Raw genomic sequence first — 18,577 nt, 5'->3', positions numbered from 1 at the left:
TGCTTCCTATAAATATGTCAAGCAGAAATATGGCATCCCGGCATGCTGACGATTCCAGCACATATTTTCATAGGTGTGGGACCTTTGTAGGTATCCCAAATTTGATATGGGCCAGTGGGGCACCAGCAGACTACCCATGTGTCCTATCATTGTGAAGGAAAAATCATAACTGTAAAAATGAGAGCATTGTCGTCCGCCTACGATGTACCCAGGCAAAGTTATGGCCAATAATCGCTTTGGGATATTATTTTAGAGTCAAGACAGGGGTGGGGCAGTGCTCCCCTGTGAGGTCACCAAAAGGGGAGGGGACATGGATTGAGCCAGTTTGATAAACCCAGTTCAGACATTTTTAGCTTGTCTTTGCTCGGGGGTCAAGTGTACTATACACCTGTGAGAAAGTCCCTGGAACCCTGGTCGAACGGCGCCCCCCTGTGGCCAGACGGATAAGGTAACTGCCTGATCTGCCTCTGTTTGTAACCATGCCTTATTTGTAGATGTCTCTGACCTATGTATATATTCTGTAAATTCCATATTGTATATACAGTATTGTAGTTTCTAGTGTGCCTAAGGGTGGCTTTACATGCTGCGATATCCTGCCCAATATCGCTAGCATGAGACCCGCCCCCATCGTTTGTGCGCGACGGGCATATCGCTGCCCGTCGTGCACAAAATCGTGCACCCCCATCACACATACTTACCTGTCCTTCGACGTCGCTGTGACCGGCGAACCGCCTCCTTTCTAAGGGGGCGATCCGTTTGGCGTCACAGTGACGTCACTAAGCGGCCGCCCAATGTAAGCGGAGGGGTGGAGATGAGCGGGACGTAAGATCCCGCCCATCTCCTTCCTTCCGCATTGTGGCCGGAGGCAGGTAAGGAGATGATCCTCATTCCTGCGGCATCACACGTAGCGATGTGTGCTGCCGCAGGGACGAGGATCAACTTCGCCCCAGCGACAGCAGCGATAACTGGCAGCGGACCCCCATGTCAACAAGGAGCGATTTTGGACGTTTTTGCAACGATCCAAAATCGCTCCTAGGAGTCACACGCTACGACATCGCTACAGCGGCCGAATGTGCGTCACAAAATCTGTGACCCCAACGAGATCGCGATATCGTAGCGTGTAAAGCCCGCTTTAGGCCGATTAAAATATATAATTAATCTTGGGCTGTTCTGTTATCTCGATCCTGAACTCCACGTCTGTGTGCTCGGCTTAATGTTTATCGTAATCGATTGGTGGCAGCGAGTTTATGCCAAGGATCATTGTGGGGCAACCAGTGAGATCTGAGGGAGGTTTAGATATATTCTGTCCGCTGAGGTCGGGGGAATATATACCTTACTCTGACCTGGAACCCTTCAATCATCGGCATAGTGGAATAGCGGCCTCCTTGTTTATTGTCGGAAAATTTCATAATTGACCTGACTATAAGAGGGGCGCTAGAGAGCACGTCACGTGCTCTGTCTGTCGGGTGGTAGAAAGGAGGGGTGTAACGTCCGCTTCCTACCCCCCTTTTCGTGACACAGGGATTTTTCCTGACTGCTTCAATCTCTTCTTTGACTTCTTAGCTCCCCCTCTTTAGGAATGGGGCGGCATCTCTTGGTACATAAATTAAATAAATAACTCCCTTCTCTTCTTGTTATCTAGTCTCCCCAAGAATCAAACTCACAACCTTCATGTTTGTAGTCAGTAGCTCTTGCTATGAGCCACAGTCCTTACTAATAAAGGCTTAGAGAATTTTATAATCTTGAAGCTACATTGTAGACAGTGGACCCAGAAGCAGAATACACTGACATATAGAGATACATATGTACATAGCATTGTATTATATGTCTCTATTCTTGAGGTAAAGAAAAAGTCCGATTTTTTGTTCCTATAAATCAACTTAAAAATAATGAAAAACAATTATAAAAAAGTAATTTTTATTTTTTTTCTACAAGGCAGTCAAACCATAACCTCTAACATGGCAGGAACTAGCTAAAGCAACAAATCACAACAGCTTCTGTGATTTGTGTTTGTAGATTTTCTATATTTATATTCTAATTTATAAACAATAAACCTAAATTTTAAACCTAATATTTTTCTCTAGTTTTGTTACCTTTAGGGATGAGCAAACGTGCTCGCCAAAGCTAGTTACTTGATCGAGCCTCTGAGTTTGAAAATGTTCAGGTTTCCTATTGACTTTCATTACACTCAGTACTTGCATCACATTGGAGCAACCCAATGCTCGATCACGAAACGAACTGTGGTGAGCATGTTCGTCCATCACTAGTTACAATGTGTTGAAGTCACTGAAAGAACTTTGAATACTTGAAGCTGAACCCACAGAGGCTAATAATAATAATACATAGAGATATATTGTACAACTGAAACCAGAAGTTCACATACACTGTCTAAAAAGACACATCTGCATGTTTTTCTCTCCAACTGACATGAAATCAGAATAAACCTCTCCCATTTTTGGTTAATTAGGATTATCAAAATCTAATATATAAAGCTGATTGTATGTGTGTGTGTGTGTGTGTGTGTGTGTGTGTGTGTGTGTGTGTGTGTATGTATGTATATATGTATTACCGCTAAAGGAATCCGCTTCTTCGCATTTACAATCACAAAAATTTTCACAGACAACCCATGTCACTCAGCGAACATCATAGACTATGCTTTGACAGGAAAATTTAACCCCACGCTTTACAGTTACTCTCCAAAACACCTGCCTCCATTAAAGTGAATGGAGCTGCAAGCTATAGGCTATTAATAGCAGCTGTCATTAGTTGCTGTAGGAAAAAAGGACATTCATAGTATAAGAAGCTTATGTGTGAGGTAATATGATGTCAAAGGAGAGACAGACAGACACGGACTGAGGGACAGACAGACAGAGACAGTCAGACAGGCACAGACAGAGAAAGAGGCACACAGGGAAAGAGACAGATAGGAAAAAAAAGCCAGACAGACAGAAAGAGACAGACAGAAAGACACACACACGGGGAAAAAGACAGACAGCGGTAGACAGGGAAAGAGACAGAGAAAGACAAAGGCAGACAGAGAAAGAGACAGAGACAGACAGGGAAAAAAGAGACAGACAGAGAAAGAGACAGACAAAGGCAGACAGGGTAAAAAAGGCAGACAGACAGGGAAAGAGACAGAGGCAGACAGGGAAAGAGACAGAGGCAGACAGACAGGGAAAGAGACAGACAGGGAAAGAGACAGACAGGGAAAGAGACAGACACAAGCAGACAGGGAAAGAGACAAATGGAAATAGACAGAGACAGACAGAGAGACAGACAGAGAGATAGAGAAATAGATAGAGAGAGAAATAGACAGACAGGGAAATAGAGACAGACACACAGAGACAGACACACCGAGAGATAGAGAGAGACAGAGAGACTGCTACAGAGACAGACAGTTTCACACTGACAGAGACAAACACAGAGACTGACAGAGAAACATACAGACAGACAGAGACAGACACACAGATAGATAGACAGACAGACAAATAGACAGAGACAGAGAGAGACAGAGACAGACAAAGCCATACAGAGACAGACAAGGAATGACAGACAGACAGAAAGACAGAAGCACATAGAGAAAGACAGACAGAGACTGACAGGCCAAGAGACAGACAGACAGAGAGAGACAAAGAGAGAGAGACAGAAGCAGACAGGGAAAGAGACAGACAGACAGAGACATATTAAGTAATCATTGGCACTTCCTTTTAAATGTCTGTAGAGATCGGGTGCACTTTTAGGTTCCAAGGCCACAGGACTTTAAATGGAAAGAAGGCACTTACAGATTGACTGCAACGTGTGTTTATTCAAATGTGCATAAAAATTTTTTTTGGTCCAAATGGACCTTCCTCAGTTGCACATTAGCGATGTGAGAAACCTGTGTGGGATGGCATGGAAGAGCGGTATCCACCGCCGCATTGAGGCCGCCATGATTATCTTTCTATTTGAAGGTAGACAGAGACAGACTGAAGCAGACAGGGAAAAAGACACAAAGACAGACAGAGACAGACCAAGACAGACAGAGACACAGACAGAGAGACAGAGACAGACAGAAAGACAGACAGAGAGACAGAGACATACAGACATGGACAGAGAGAGACAGACAGACTGTTGTGGATGTCATCTGTGTGGGTGCTGTTCTGAAGCTCCCTCTGTTGGCCATGAATGGTAGTGGAGCTGAATCTGAGCCTGTGACTCAGACAGGTATCGACGTTAATTGGGAATTGGGGAAGTCCTATTGCAGACAAGTCTGGTCTATATAGGAGAGCACTTTGTGCCCTGTGGGCGCCGGTTATAATTGTATTTTCTCAGTCTCTGTTCCTGGCCTGGAGCTTTGTCTTTCCCTGTATCCCTGAGCAAGACTTCTGCAGATAAGTTTTCAGTTTTTGCCTAGCTTCCTGGTTTACACCTTAGGGTGTTGTTTTTCCTTGTTTTGCTTTGTATCGGTTTTCTTGCAGATGAAGTTCTGTTTCTCTTGTGTTGTGAGCATGGGGGTTCCCCCTGTGCTAGCTCTCCTGCAGGAAAAGGGATTTTTTTCCCTGTCTAATTTGATTATTTGCTCTTCTGTATTTTGTGTTCTTATTTGGTATTTTGTTCTCCCATTATTTACAGGAGTACCTTGTATGGGGGGGTGAGGTCATATGACCTACAGGGCGGCCTTTTTTACTATTAGGAGTTTGGCATTTTACTACAGGGATTTTGTATAAAGAGCATATTAAAATCTCATCCTTTATTAATATAAATATTAAAAAAGAAAAAACAATGGTTTTTCCTTCACGTGTTATAAACAACTCACTAAGCCACCAAAGTAAACAATCTACTTAGTTGGGTTCAGTTCAGTGTAAACCACCCAACATATCGAGTACAAACCAGAGAAGGTCACTATAATGGCCACTAAATGTGATACAAAAAAACACAAGAAAAAAACACAATAGACAGAACAAAAAAAAACGTGATTTTGCTACAGAGCAACGGCCAGTGGTCCTATTAGAAAAACTCAACAAAACAAACAATTAAACCCAAATAAATATATGTTAACTCAATGGGATGCTGACAGTGGTATTTGGAGTTTGGTATTTTTCTACAGGGATTTTGTACTGACCACAATCAGTTCCTTTCCTTTGCTTTGTATCTAGTTAGTCGGGCCTCGCCTTTGCTAAATCTATTTTTCCTATCTGAGTATTGTGTTTTCCTATATTACCATAAACTTTGTATGTGGGGGGCTATCTTCTCCTTTGGAGACTACTCTGAGGCAAGGTAGATTTCCTCATATCATTCTGTGAGGCGTAGCTAGTTTCTCAGGCTGTGATGTGGTGTCTAGGTTTTTAGGAACTCTCCACGGCTACTTCTAGTGTGCTCTGATACTTAGGGGATTGCAGTCAGCCCAGGTTCCAACTACTCCTGTTTCTTGGTGTTTTTTCACCAATGGGAGTTTTTTGTAATCTTTCACGGTTACCGGATCTTAACAGTATAACCGGCCTCCAAAAGAAAAAAGGTACTCAAAAGAAAATAATTTTTTTATCTCCATTTATTTTTCTTCTTATTCTTTGGGTACCATGGAAGATTTTTTTGTTGACATGGATACAGAACAGTTGGTTGAGCGTGTTGAGCATCTCTCCTCTTAGGTCCAAACAATTTCAGCATATCTTAGACAGAATCCTGTTTTAAAACCTAAAATTCCTGTTCCTGAATTGTTTTCGGGGGATAGGTCTAAATTTTTGAATTTCAAAAATAATTGTAAATTGTTTTTTGCCTTAAGGCCTAAGTCCTCAGGGGGTTCTGTGCAGTAGGTTCGGACTGTCATCTCCTTGTTGGGAGGTGACCCTCAGGACTGGGCTTTTTCATTGGCTCCTGATGATCTGATTCTTGCTAATGTGGATTCCTTTTTCCAGGCCCTGGGATTGTCGTATGATGAACCCAATGTTGTTGATTAATAGAGATGAGCGATGTTCGAGGTTCGCCAATTTCATGTTCTAGTGATTTTGGGGGGTGTTTGAGTCGTTCGACGAACTCGAACGATTTGCTAAAAGTTCGGTAGTTCGAGTTACGTTCGAGAATGGTTCGAGCAACAAAAAGCGTAGCTAGTTACTAGCTGGCTTTTCACTGTAATAGTGTGAGTCACTGTGAATCATGATATCACAATTCAGTGTATAGTGTGCAGGGGGGACGGGGTTTAGATCAGTGCTGTTGAAAGAATGCCGATCGCCATTTTTTGTTTTTTTCCTAACCGCGCGTACAGTGGGGCGGGCCAGGCTGTCAGCAAATCACAGACACACACACAACAAAGTGAATTTTTGCCAGACAAGCAAGGGCATGTGTCATAGGCTGTGCATGTCTCATGTCTTTGCTCTATAAGATCCGGCTATTTACCTCGTCGCTGCCATTATCTTTCTGCTGCGGGTGGGTGACAGTCACCGCTCCCGCTGCTGCTGCTGTGTGCGTTATAGACATACAGTGCAATCTATACAGAGCTTTAGGGATTAGGGACTACTTGTAATTTCAGCCCTTTTTAGGGCTGCATTACAGCCCTTCATAGGCATTGTTCCTAGGCAGGTCCATGCCAACGCTGTGCAGGGCTTTAGATAACAGCGTCTGGCTACATCAGCTCAGGCAATTCCTTGGTGCATTTTTTCATTGGCAGGGATAGAAACTGAGGCTTTATTTGCTGTCCAGCTACCTGCAGCACCTGTGCATTCTACACACCTGCCCATTTTTGCTACGCAATTTTAATAGCAAACAGTGCTGACACTTAGTGGCATACTAAAAGTGTCTGGGATACTAACTTAGTGTTCCTCAGGTGTCAAGCAAGGTACACCACCTCTGCATTCTACACACCTGTCCATTTTTGTTACGCTATTTTAATAGCAAACAGTGCTGACACTTAGTGGCATACTAAAAGTGTCTGGGATACTAACTTAGTGTTCCTCTGGTGCCAAGCAAGGTACACCACCTCTGCATTCTACACACCTGTCCATTTTTGCTACGCTATTTTAATAGCAAACAGTGCTGACACTTAGTGGCATACTAAAAGTGTCTGGGATACTAACTTAGTGTTCCTCTGGTGCCAAGCAAGGTACACCACCTCTGCATTCTACACACCTGTCCATTTTTGCTATGTTATTTTAATAGCAAACAGTGCTGACACTTAGTGGCATACTAAAAGTGTCTGGGATACTAACTTAGTGTTCCTCTGGTGCCAAGCAAGGTACACCACCTCTGCATTCTACACACCTGCCCATTTTTGCTACGCTATTTTAAATTACAAAAAGTGCTGCAAGTTTTAGGGCCATAGTTGCATTGTCAGGGATAATCAGTGTTGGTTCTTTAGCTGTCAATAAAGCTAGACCACCTCTGCATTGTACACCACCTCTCCATTTTTGCTATGAAATTTTACAGTCATATGAAAAAGTTTGGGCACCCCTATTAATGTTAACCTTTTTGCTTTATAACAATTTGGGTTTTTGCAACAGCTATTTCAGTTTCATATATCTAATAACTGATGGACTGAGTTATATTTCTGGATTGAAATGAGGTTTATTGTACTAACAGAAAATGTGCAATCCACATTTAAACAAAATTTGACCGGTGCAAAAGTATGGGCACCCTTATCAATTTCTTGATTTGAACACTCCTAACTACTTTTTACTGACTTACTAAAGCACTAAATTGGTTTTGTAACCTCATTGAGCTTTGAACTTCATAGGCAGGTATATCCAATCATGAGAAAAGGTTTTTAAGGTGGCCACTTGCAAGTTGTTCTCCTATTTGAATCTCCTATGAAGAGTGGCATCATGGGCTACTCAAAACAACTCTCAAATGATCGGAAAACAAAGATTATTCAACATAGTTGTTCAGGGGAAGGATACAAAAAGTTGTCTTAGAGATTTAAACTGTCAGTTTCCACTGTGAGGAACATAGTAAGGAAATGGAAGAACACAGGTACAGTTCTTGTTAAGCCCAGAAGTGGCAGGCCAAGAAAAATATCAGAAAGGCAGAGAAGAAGAATGGTGAGAACAGTCAAGGCCAATCCACAGACTACCTCCAAAGACCTGCAGCTTCATCTTGCTGCAAATGGTGTCAATGTGCATTGGTCAACAATACAGCGCACGTTGCACAAGGAGAAGCTGTATGGGAGAGTGATGCGAAAGAAGCCGTTTCTGCAAGCACGCCACAAACAGAGTCGCATGAGGTATGCAAAAGCACATTTGGACAAGCCAGTTACAGAAGAAGGTCCTGTGGACTGATGAAACAAAGATTGAGTTGTTTGGTCATACAAAAAAGCGTTATGCATGGAGGCAAAAAAACATGGCATTCCAAGAAAAGCACTTGCTACCCACAGTAAAATTTGGTGGAGGTTCCATCATGCTTTGAGGCTGTGTGGCCAATGCCGGCACCGAGAATCTTGTTAAAGTTGAGGGTTGCATGGATTCAACTCAGTATCAGCAGATTCTTGACAATAATGTGCAAGAATCAGTGACGAAGTTGAAGTTACACAGGGGATGGATATTTCAGCAAGACAATGATCCAAAACACCGCTCCAAATCTACTCAGGTGTTCATGCAGAGGAACAATTGCAATGTTCTGGAATGGCCATCCCAGTCCCCAGACCTGAATATCATAGAACATCTGTGGGATGATTTGAAGCGTGCTATCCATGCTCGGCGACCATCAAACTTAACTGAACTGGAATTGTTTTGTAAACAGGAATGGTCAAATATACCTTCATCTAGGATCCATGAACTCATTAAAAGCTACAGGCTGTTATTTTTGCAAAAGGAGGATCTACAAAATATTAATGTCACTTTTATGTTGAGGTGCCCATACTTTTGCACCTGTCAAATTTTGTTTAAATGCGGATTGCACATTTTCTGTTAGTACAATAAACCTCATTTCAATCCAGAAATATAACTCAGTCCATCAGTTATTAGATATATGAAACTTAAATAGCTGTTGCAAAAACCCAAATTGTTATAAAGAAAAAAGGTTAACATTAATAGGGGTGCCCAAACTTTTTCATATGATTGTAAGTGTTCAATCTGGTCACAAACAAAATTAATTGCAAAAGGACAGATGCTGGTGGAAAGGGGAACAGGCGTGTTGGAAAAGGAAAAAAAGTTTGTGTCCATGAGGGAGGTAGTTAAGCTACAGTAACATCTGCTGAAGAAAGGCCATCTTCAAGCAAATGTATGATGTCTACTACTTTCCGTGGACAATCTGATGTGCTCCCTTTTTTACGGAACCGAACTACTGTAACAAAGGTAGATGATGCACAAAAAAAGAACATGCTTGAATGGATCTCAAGAGCTCCAACAAGTGGCCTCCTCTTCACCTCAACTTCAACATCCAAAAAACAACAGTCCTCTGAGTTGTCACCCCAATCGCACTTGCTTTCTCCCAGCTCTCAAGTCTCCACCCACCCTGCAGAGTATGTTGTAAGATGGGTGAGTCTGCAGAGCTGTTCAGTCACACTATAGCCTGGGAATCAGAGGTCTGCTCCCAAGCTACAGTACAGACCAGGAAATGGTCTGCAGTGATGCCCAGAAGCTTTGTGAGTCTGATTCAGGCCCTGATGAGGACGTTTCTGAGCATAATGTAGACCCTCATTCACAAACTGTAACACCTCTTGGTGGAGACAATGAGGAACATACTGATGACGATGACACTCGGATACCTGATTGGAATGACAACTTAACTATTCAGTCAGTACAGGAAGAGGTTAGGTTTGAGGGTGAGGGGAGTGCAAACACAATGGTTGATGATGAAGTTCTAGATCCCACTTACTGTCAACTCACAGTCAGGCACTCGAAGAGGTCAGCAGAGGCGGTGGAGGAGGATGAGACTAACGACGAGGTTAGCTTGCGCCTTCCTGGACAAACACGGAGTACTGGAAGCACGTCAACAACTTCATCCTCAGCCACAACTCTGCCTCTGAGCACAAGTCACGGTGGCTCTGCAGGTTGCATGGGCTCTAATAGTTGCATAGCCTGGTCCTTTTTTGACATTGCAAAGATCACCCAACTCATGTGATCTGTAGGCTTTGTCACCAATCTGTAAGTAGAGGCCAAAAGCTCACTAGTTTGACTACTTTGTCCATGAGCCGTCACATGAATAACAAGCATAGGTCCCAGTGGGAAGCTCACTGTGCTACTGTAGCGCCCCGCGCTCGGCTGTAGCCGAGCCGCTCGGATCCGGGCTCATTGGTGGGTGGATCGAGCGCCTCCGGACCCGGGGTTACTTTGCTCTGAAGGGGATACTGGCGGTTTTGGTGGGGGTTATGTAGGTGCACGGCCAGAGCCGCGCTGAGTTCGTGATGCCACCCACGGGATGTGGTGAAGGTAGACACCACCGCTGCAGTTACGGGGCACCCAGGGAAGATGGTAGTGCAGCAAGATGTTAACCCCTCTGTGGGCAGGGATGGTGGCCCCGGGACCCGTTGGGACTAGCTGGGCGGTGCAGGGCGGTGCGCGGCCGGGTGGCACTGTTGTACTCACTGTTATTGACACACACAAGTCTCTGGTAAACAAAGTTGATGGTGGTCGGTGCCCGCAGCCGGTTGCGTCTGGTCCACCACCTGGTTCGGTGGTCTTGGCCTTTCTCCTGCACTGTGTTGTGTATTTGTGGACTGCCTGCACTTCAGCGACGGGAGTCCGCTCCCCGGCTTTGTATATGTCGGGAGAGCTCTTTTGCCTGCAGACACTGGCCCGTGGGATCTCTCTGCCTGTGCAGTAGCTTTCTATCCCCCTCGGTGGGCTGTTGTCTTCAGTCGGGACTTGGGTGGGAAAGGACCTATAGTCCAGACCGCAATCAGTTAATTAACTCAGTCCAGTGGATTCTGTACCTCGTTTCAGGGTCTGAGTACCCCCTGTGTGCTCCGGTTTCCGAGTCGGTTCCCCGGGTCGGTACCGGCGGGCCACTACCCTGTCCCAGTCCACCACAGTTCCACCAAGCCGTCTTCCTGACTTCTGCAGGCTAAGGCCACTATTTGCCTCCTAGCCAAACGTGCCCGGGCTCCAACCCCGGCACCTGTCAGACTCCTTTACTCCTCACTCACTACTCAAACTGATCTGACTGTGTTTTCCTGCCTCAGGCCCTCTGAACTCCTCGGTGGGCGTGGCCAACCGCCTGGCTCCGCCCCCTGGTGTTCATCAAGCACTGAAGGAGGTGACTAGGTTTTAATGGTTGGCTGATGACACCTTTTTGGGGGACAGGTGTTGTGCGGGGGTCTATCTGTGACTACCTGGCTAGTCCAGGGAGTCACACTACAATGCGGCCTAGCGGAGCGGGCCAACCACCGTCTTCCCCTTCAAGTGCATCAGCGCGCTCTTCATCCTCTATGACTGTGGTGATAGCTGTCACACATGTTTTTCTACACAGACCTTCCACCTCTTTAACCGCAGCAGGCAGTTTGCTTGGCAGGTCTTCAGTTGTTTTGGAAGGGGAAACAGGTGCTGCTGTAGAGCTCACTCAGACATCGCGAGCACCAACTTTGGATGAAGGCAATATCATGTCTCCGCCTGCACTTTCCTCACAGACCAGCAGTTTTCCAGGGACACCCTACTCAACTCTGTCTCCGCACAGCAGCCAGATCTCGGTCCCTCAGATGTGGACAATTAAAAGGCCATTTCCTCCGAGCCATGACAAAGCTAAGAGGTTGACTTTCACCCTCTGCAAGCTGTTGGCTACAGAAATTATGCCTTTCCGCCTGGTGGACACAGAGGATTTTCGAGACCTTATGTCCATCGCAGTGCCCCAGTACCAGATGCCCAGTCGACACTACTTCTCCAAGAAAGGTGTGCCTGCGCTACACCAGCATGTCGCACACAACATCACCGCTTCCTTGAGAAACTCTGTGTGTGACAGGGTGCATTTCACCATCGATACTTGGACCAGTAAGCATGGACAGGGTCATTACATGTCGTCGACTGGGCATTGGGTAACTATGGTGCGAGATGGAGAAGGGTCTGCTGAACAAGTCTTGCCATCCCCACGACTTGTGCGTCAATTCTCTGTATGTCGAAGTTCCTTCACTGCTTCTACCTCCTCAACCTCGTCTGGGTCCTCCACCTCCGCCCCAAGCCTGCCTGGTCATGCCACCCGCGTTGTAACTGTGCACAAGGAATCCCGCACACCTCCTTACTATGCTGGCAGCAGAGCTCAACGGCATCAGGCGGTCTTTACATTGAAATGTCTGGGAAATAAGAGTCACACAGCTGAGGTCAGCTCTGTAGACCGAGTTTAGTAAATGGTTGTCTCCACTCAACTTGCAGCCAGGGAAGGCCGTGTGCGACAATGCTGCAAACCCCTTCGTTGGGGCAAGGTTACACACGTGCCTTGTATGGCTCACGTGTTGAACCTTGTTGTCCAGCAAGTTTTAACCCACTATCCTGGCCTAGATGGGCTTCTGCACAGGGCACGGTCACTCTCTGATCACTTCCGCCGTTGAACCGGCGCAGCTGAGCGACTTGCATCGCTCCAGAAGTCTTTCGGCCTGCCGGTTCATCGCCTGAAATGCGATGTGCCGACACGCTGGAATTCGACTCTCCACATGTTACAGCAACTGTGGCAGCACCGCAGAGCCCTGGTACAATACGTTATGACACATAGCCTGGGCCAACGAGATGCAGAGGTGGGGAAGATCCTGCTGATGGAGTGGTCTCAGATCAAGGACCTATGCACCCTTCTGCACAGTTTCAACATGGCGACGAATATGTTTAGTGCTGACAATGCCATTATCAGCATGACAATTCCAGTCATTTACATGCTGGAGCACACTCTAAACACTATTCAGAGTCAGGGGGTGGGACAAGAGGAAGGGGAGGAAGTACAGGAGGATTTATATGCGGAAGGGCTACCAAGATCTGCAAGGTCCAGACGTTCAGCATCACCAAGGCGGCAGGCATGGGACGGTGGGGAAGAGGGATTAACAAGGGCACATGGTAGCAGCCAAACTGTTGAGGAAGGTGCAGGAGACCAGGAAGAAATAGAGGATGAACTGGCGATGGGCATGGAAGACTCAGCAGATGAGGGAGACCATGGTCAAATTTTGGTTGTTCGAGGTTTGGGGGAGATGTCAGAGGAAGGAAGCACGGTTATCATCTCGCCGCCACAAACACAGCAAGGACTTGGTCCATAGGGATGCGCAAGACACATGAGCGCCTTCTTGCTGCACTACCTACAACATGACCCTCGGATTGTCCGAATTAGAAGTAATGATGACTACTGGGTTGCCACACTCTTAGATCCCCGGTACAAGTCCAAATTTGGCAAAATAATTCCAGCCATAGAAAGGGACGCACGTATGCAGGAGTATGATGATGGAATGATGATGCTCTTGCAGCACTGTTTCTCAAGGGTCTCGCGGATGCAGTGAAGAACGGTATGGTGGGATTTCCTACTCCTTCTGGTCTCGATGCCTCTTTGACTTTAGCCATTCAGATTGATAGGCGTTTATGCGAGCGCAAAGCGATGCGTGCTGATTAGGGATGATCGAATATCACAAATATTCGGCTTTGAGAATATCCGACGAATAGGTCGCTGCTATGCGAATATTCGATGAGCAATGTAAGTCTATGGGAAGCCCGAATAGTTGCTATTCGGCAACTATTCGGGTTTCCCATAGACTTACACTGCGCATTGAATATTCGCAAATAGTCGAATAGCGGCGACCTATTCAGCGAATATGGATGTTGCCGAATATTTGAGGTATTCGAACATCCCTAGTGCTGATTTATTGCTTGCGGAACAGTTTTCAGAGCCCATGTAGTGTGATAAGGTGTTTTCTAATGCTGAACGGCAGGGGTTTAGACGGAAATATAATTTGTGTTTCTATTGTGGTGACGCGTCTCACACTATTTCTGTCTGCCCTAAACGGGAAAACAGATTTGCTCGTTCCTTTACTGTGGGTACTGTGCAACCTAAATTTCTTTTGTCCGTCTCCTTGATTTGCTCTTTATCCTCACTTTCTACTATGGCTTTTCTTGATTCAGGAGCCGCCCTGAACTTGACGGATTTTGGTTTTGCTAAGACTTGTGGTTTTCTTATGGTACCTGAACAAACTCCTATTCCTTTAAGGGGCATTGATGCTACTCCCTTAGCTACAAATAGACCCCAGTTTTGGACCCAGGTAACTATGAAGGTTGCGCCAACTCATCAGGAGGATTGTAAATTCTTAGTATTACACAATTTTCATGATGTTTTGGTACTGGGATTCCCTTGGCTGGAGACCCATAATCCAGTTCTTAATTGGAGATCCTTGTCTGTGGTTAGTTGGGGTGGTCAATGTGTGCATAATGATCTTTCTCTGCTGTCTATTTCCCCCCACAGCATGATGTACCTGAATATTTGTCAGATTTTCTTGACGTGTTTAATGAGACTGGTTCTGATTCTTTGCCCCCCACAGGGAGTGGGATTGTGCCATTGACTTGGTGCCAGGTTGCAAGTTTCCTAAGGCCTGCAACACACATCCGTGCCTCCGGTGCATGTTTGGTACGTTTTTGCACGTACCGGATACACGCAGATACGTTGACCAATGTTACCCTATGGTAGATGGCACACACACGTAAAATCACACGGAACGTGTGTCCGTGTGGTTAGTACATGTGTGCGTTTTTCCACACGGTCGACATGTCCGTTTTTGGCCGTCAACATGCAGGCACGGACCCTCTAAAGTCAATGGGTCCGTGCCTGCACGGACGGCACACATAGCATGTCTGTGTTCAGCACGTACCGTCCGTGTGCGTTTTCAAACGAACGATGTTGGGTTGTTTTTTTTTGTTAAATGTCAGTTTACTTACCTTTTTTTCTGCTGTTCTCAGTCATCATCCCTTTGGCATTCGGTCTGTATCTTCCCCTGTCGCATACTCACCGATCCCCGATCATCAGCGCGGCGAAGAACAGCTGTTCCAAAGATACGCGGCTTCAATTAATTTGAAAATGCCGGCCGCTCATTAATCAATCTACTATTCCCTGCTTCCCCCGCCCACAGGCGCCTATGATTGATTGCAGTGAGACACGCCCACACGCTGTGTGACAGCTGTCTCACTGCAACCAATCACAGCCGCCGGTGGGCGGATATATACTGTGCAGTAAAATAAATAATTAATTAGTTAAAAAAAACGACATGCGGTCCCCCCCAATTTTGATACCAGCCAGGGTAAAGCCATATGGCTGAAGGCTGGTATTCTCACGATGGGGAGCTCCAACAATATCAGCCAGCAGCCGCCCAGAGTTGCCGCATCCATTAGATGCGATTGGTCTGGAACTCTACCCGGCTCTTCCCGATTTGCCCTGGTGGGTTTGCAATCGGGGTAACAAGGAGTTAATGGCAGCAACCCATAGCTGCCACTAAGTCCTAGATTAATCATTGCAGGCGTCTATGAGACACCCCCAATGATTAACCTGATGATAATTTATTTGCAATAAAAAACACTAACAAATACCCTCGTTCACCACTTTATTAATAGAGTTGAGCGCGGTTCGTGGTTCGTGGTTCTCCAGTTCGCGGTTCGAGTGATTTTGGGGGGTGTTCTAGATGGAACTAGAACTCGAGCTTTTTGCTAAACCTCGATAGTTCTAGTTATGTTCGAGAACGGTTCTAGCAGCAAAAAGCCAAACTAATTACTAGCTGGCTTTCCGCTGTAATAGTGTAAGTCACTCTGTGACTCACACTATTATGAAATTTCAGCGTATAGTGTGCGGGAACAGCGCATTCAGATCACTGCTGCTGGGATAATGGCGATCGCCATTTTTTTTTTTCCTTGTCTTCCTTCCCTAAGCGCGCGCGTGTAGTGGGGCGGGCCAGCATGTCAGCCAATCCCAGACACACACACAGCTAAGTGGACTTTTAGCCAGAGAAGCAACGGCATGTGTGATAGGATGTCCATGTCACATATCCCTGCATTATAAAAACGGGTACCTGCCCGTCCGGACGCCATTATGTCTTCTGCGTCCGGGTGTCAGTCACCGCTGGCGTAGCTCCTGTCTCCGATACTGCTGTGTACGCTCTACACACAGCACTATACAGAATAGGGATAGAAGTTTCTATTAGCACTTGTAAGGGCTAATAACAGCAGGCTCAGAACCATAGGTGACAGTCAGGTCCGTGGAAACAGATTTTAACAGCTACAGAAGATAACAGTGTCTGTGTAGCTAAGCTCAGGTGCTTCCTCGCTGTATTTCCCCATTAGGAGGGATAGAAAGTGAGGCTTCCTTTCCTGTACACTGACCCACAACCCTGCCACTGTACCCTCCTGCCCTTTGCACACTCAAGCTCATTGTTAGTAAGCCATTATACTAGCAAACACTGAGTAAACTTAGTGGCATCCTAAAAGTGGCTGTTGGACTTCCATTAGTGTCCCACTAGTGCAAATCTATTTGCAGCACCTCTGCATTGCACACTCAAGCTCATTGTTACTAAGCCATTATACTAGCAAACACTGAGTAAACTTAGTGGCATCCTAAAAGTGGCTGTTGGACTTCCATTAGTGTCCCACTAGTGCAAATCTATTTGCAGCATCTCTGCATTGCACACTCAAACTCATTGTTACTAAGCCATTATACTAGCAAACACTGAGTAAACTTAGTGGCATCCTAAAAGTGGCTGTTGGACTTCCATTATTGTCCCACTGGTGCAAAGCTATTTGCAGCACCCCTGCATTGCACACTCAAACTCATTGTTACTAAGCCATTATACTAGCAAACACTGAGTAAACTTAGTGGCATCCTGAAAGTGGCTGTTGGACTTCCATTAGTGTCCCACTGGTGCAAAGCTATTTGCAGCACCTCTGCATTGCACACTCAAACTCATTGTTACTAAGCCATTATACTAGCAAACACTGAGTAAACTTAGTAGCATCCTAAAAGTGGCTGTTGGACTTCCAATAGTGTCCCACTAGTGCAAATCTATTTGCAGCACCTCTGCATTGCACACTAAAACTCATTGTTACTAAGCCATTATACTAGCAAACACTGAGTAAACTTAGTGGCATCCTAAAAGTGGCTGTTGGACTTCCATTATTGTCCCACTGGTGCAAAGCTATTTGCAGCACCTCTGCATTGCACACTCAAACTCATTGTTACTAAGCCATTATACTAGCAAACACTGAATAAACTTAGTGGCATCCTAAAAGTGGCTGTTGGACTTCCATTATTGTCCCACTGGTGCAAATCTATTTGCAGCACCTCTGCATTGCACACTCAAGCTCATTGTTACTAAGCCATTATACTAGCAAACACTGAGTAAACTTAGTGGCATCCTGAAAGTGGCTGTTGGACTTCCATTAGTGTCCCACTAGTGCAAATCTATTTGCAGCACCTCTGCATTGCACACTCAAACTCATTGTTACTAAGCCATTATACTAGCAAACACTGAGTAAACTTAGTGGCATCCTAAAAGTGGCTGTTGGACTTCCAATAGTGTCCCACTAGTGCAAATCTATTTGCAGCACCTCTGCATTGCACACTAAAACTCATTGTTACTAAGCAATTATACTAGCAAACACTGAGTAAACTTAGTGGCATCCTAAAAGTGGCTGTTGGACTTCCATTATTGTCCCACTGGTGCAAAGCTATTTGCAGCACCTCTGCATTGCACACTCAAGCTCATTGTTACTAAGCCATTACACTAGCAAACACTGAGTAAACTTAGTGGCATCCTAAAAGTGACTGTTGGACTTCCATTAGTGTCACACTAGTGCAAATCTATTTGCAGCACCTCTGCATTGCACACTCAAACTCATTGTTACTAAGCCATTATACTAGCAAACACTGCGTAAACTTAGTGGCATCCTAAAAGTGGCTGTTGGACTTCCATTATTGTCCCACTGGTGCAAAGCTATTTGTAGCACCCCTGCATTGCACACTCAAACTCATTGTTACTAAACCATTATACTAGCAAACACTGAGTAAACTTAGTGGCATCCTGAAAGTGGCTGTTGGACTTCCATTAGTGTCCCACTAGTGCAAATCTATTTGCAGCACCTCTGCATTGCACACTCAAACTCATTGTTACTAAGCCATTATACTAGCAAACACTGAGTAAACTTAGTGGCATCCTAAAAGTGGCTGTTGGACTTGCAATAGTGTCCCACTAGTGCAAATCTATTTGCAGCACCTCTGCATTGCACACTAAAACTCATTGTTACTAAGCTATTATACTAGCAAACACTGAGTAAACTTAGTGGCATCCTAAAAGTGGCTGTTGGACTTCCATTATTGTCCCACTGGTGCAAAGCTATTTGCAGCACCTCTGCATTGCACACTCAAGCTCATTGTTACTAAGCCATTATACTAGCAAACACTGAGTAAACTTAGTGGCATCCTAAAAGTGACTGTTGGACTTCCATTTGTGTCCCACTGGTGCAAAGCTATTTGCAGCATCTCTGCATTGCACACTCAAGCTCATTGTTACTAAGCCATTATACTAGCAAACACTGAGTAAATTTAGTGGCATCCTAAAAGTGGCTGTTGGACTTCCATTAGTGTCCCACTAGTGCAAATCTATTTGCAGCACCTCTGCATTGCACACTAAAACTCATTGTTATTAAGTCATTATACTAGCAAACACTGAGTTAACTTAGTG

Source organism: Anomaloglossus baeobatrachus, chromosome 5 (assembly GCF_048569485.1).
Source record: "Anomaloglossus baeobatrachus isolate aAnoBae1 chromosome 5, aAnoBae1.hap1, whole genome shotgun sequence".
Lineage (NCBI taxonomy): Eukaryota > Metazoa > Chordata > Amphibia > Anura > Aromobatidae > Anomaloglossus > Anomaloglossus baeobatrachus.
Note: the sequence above shows the minus strand (reverse complement) of the source record.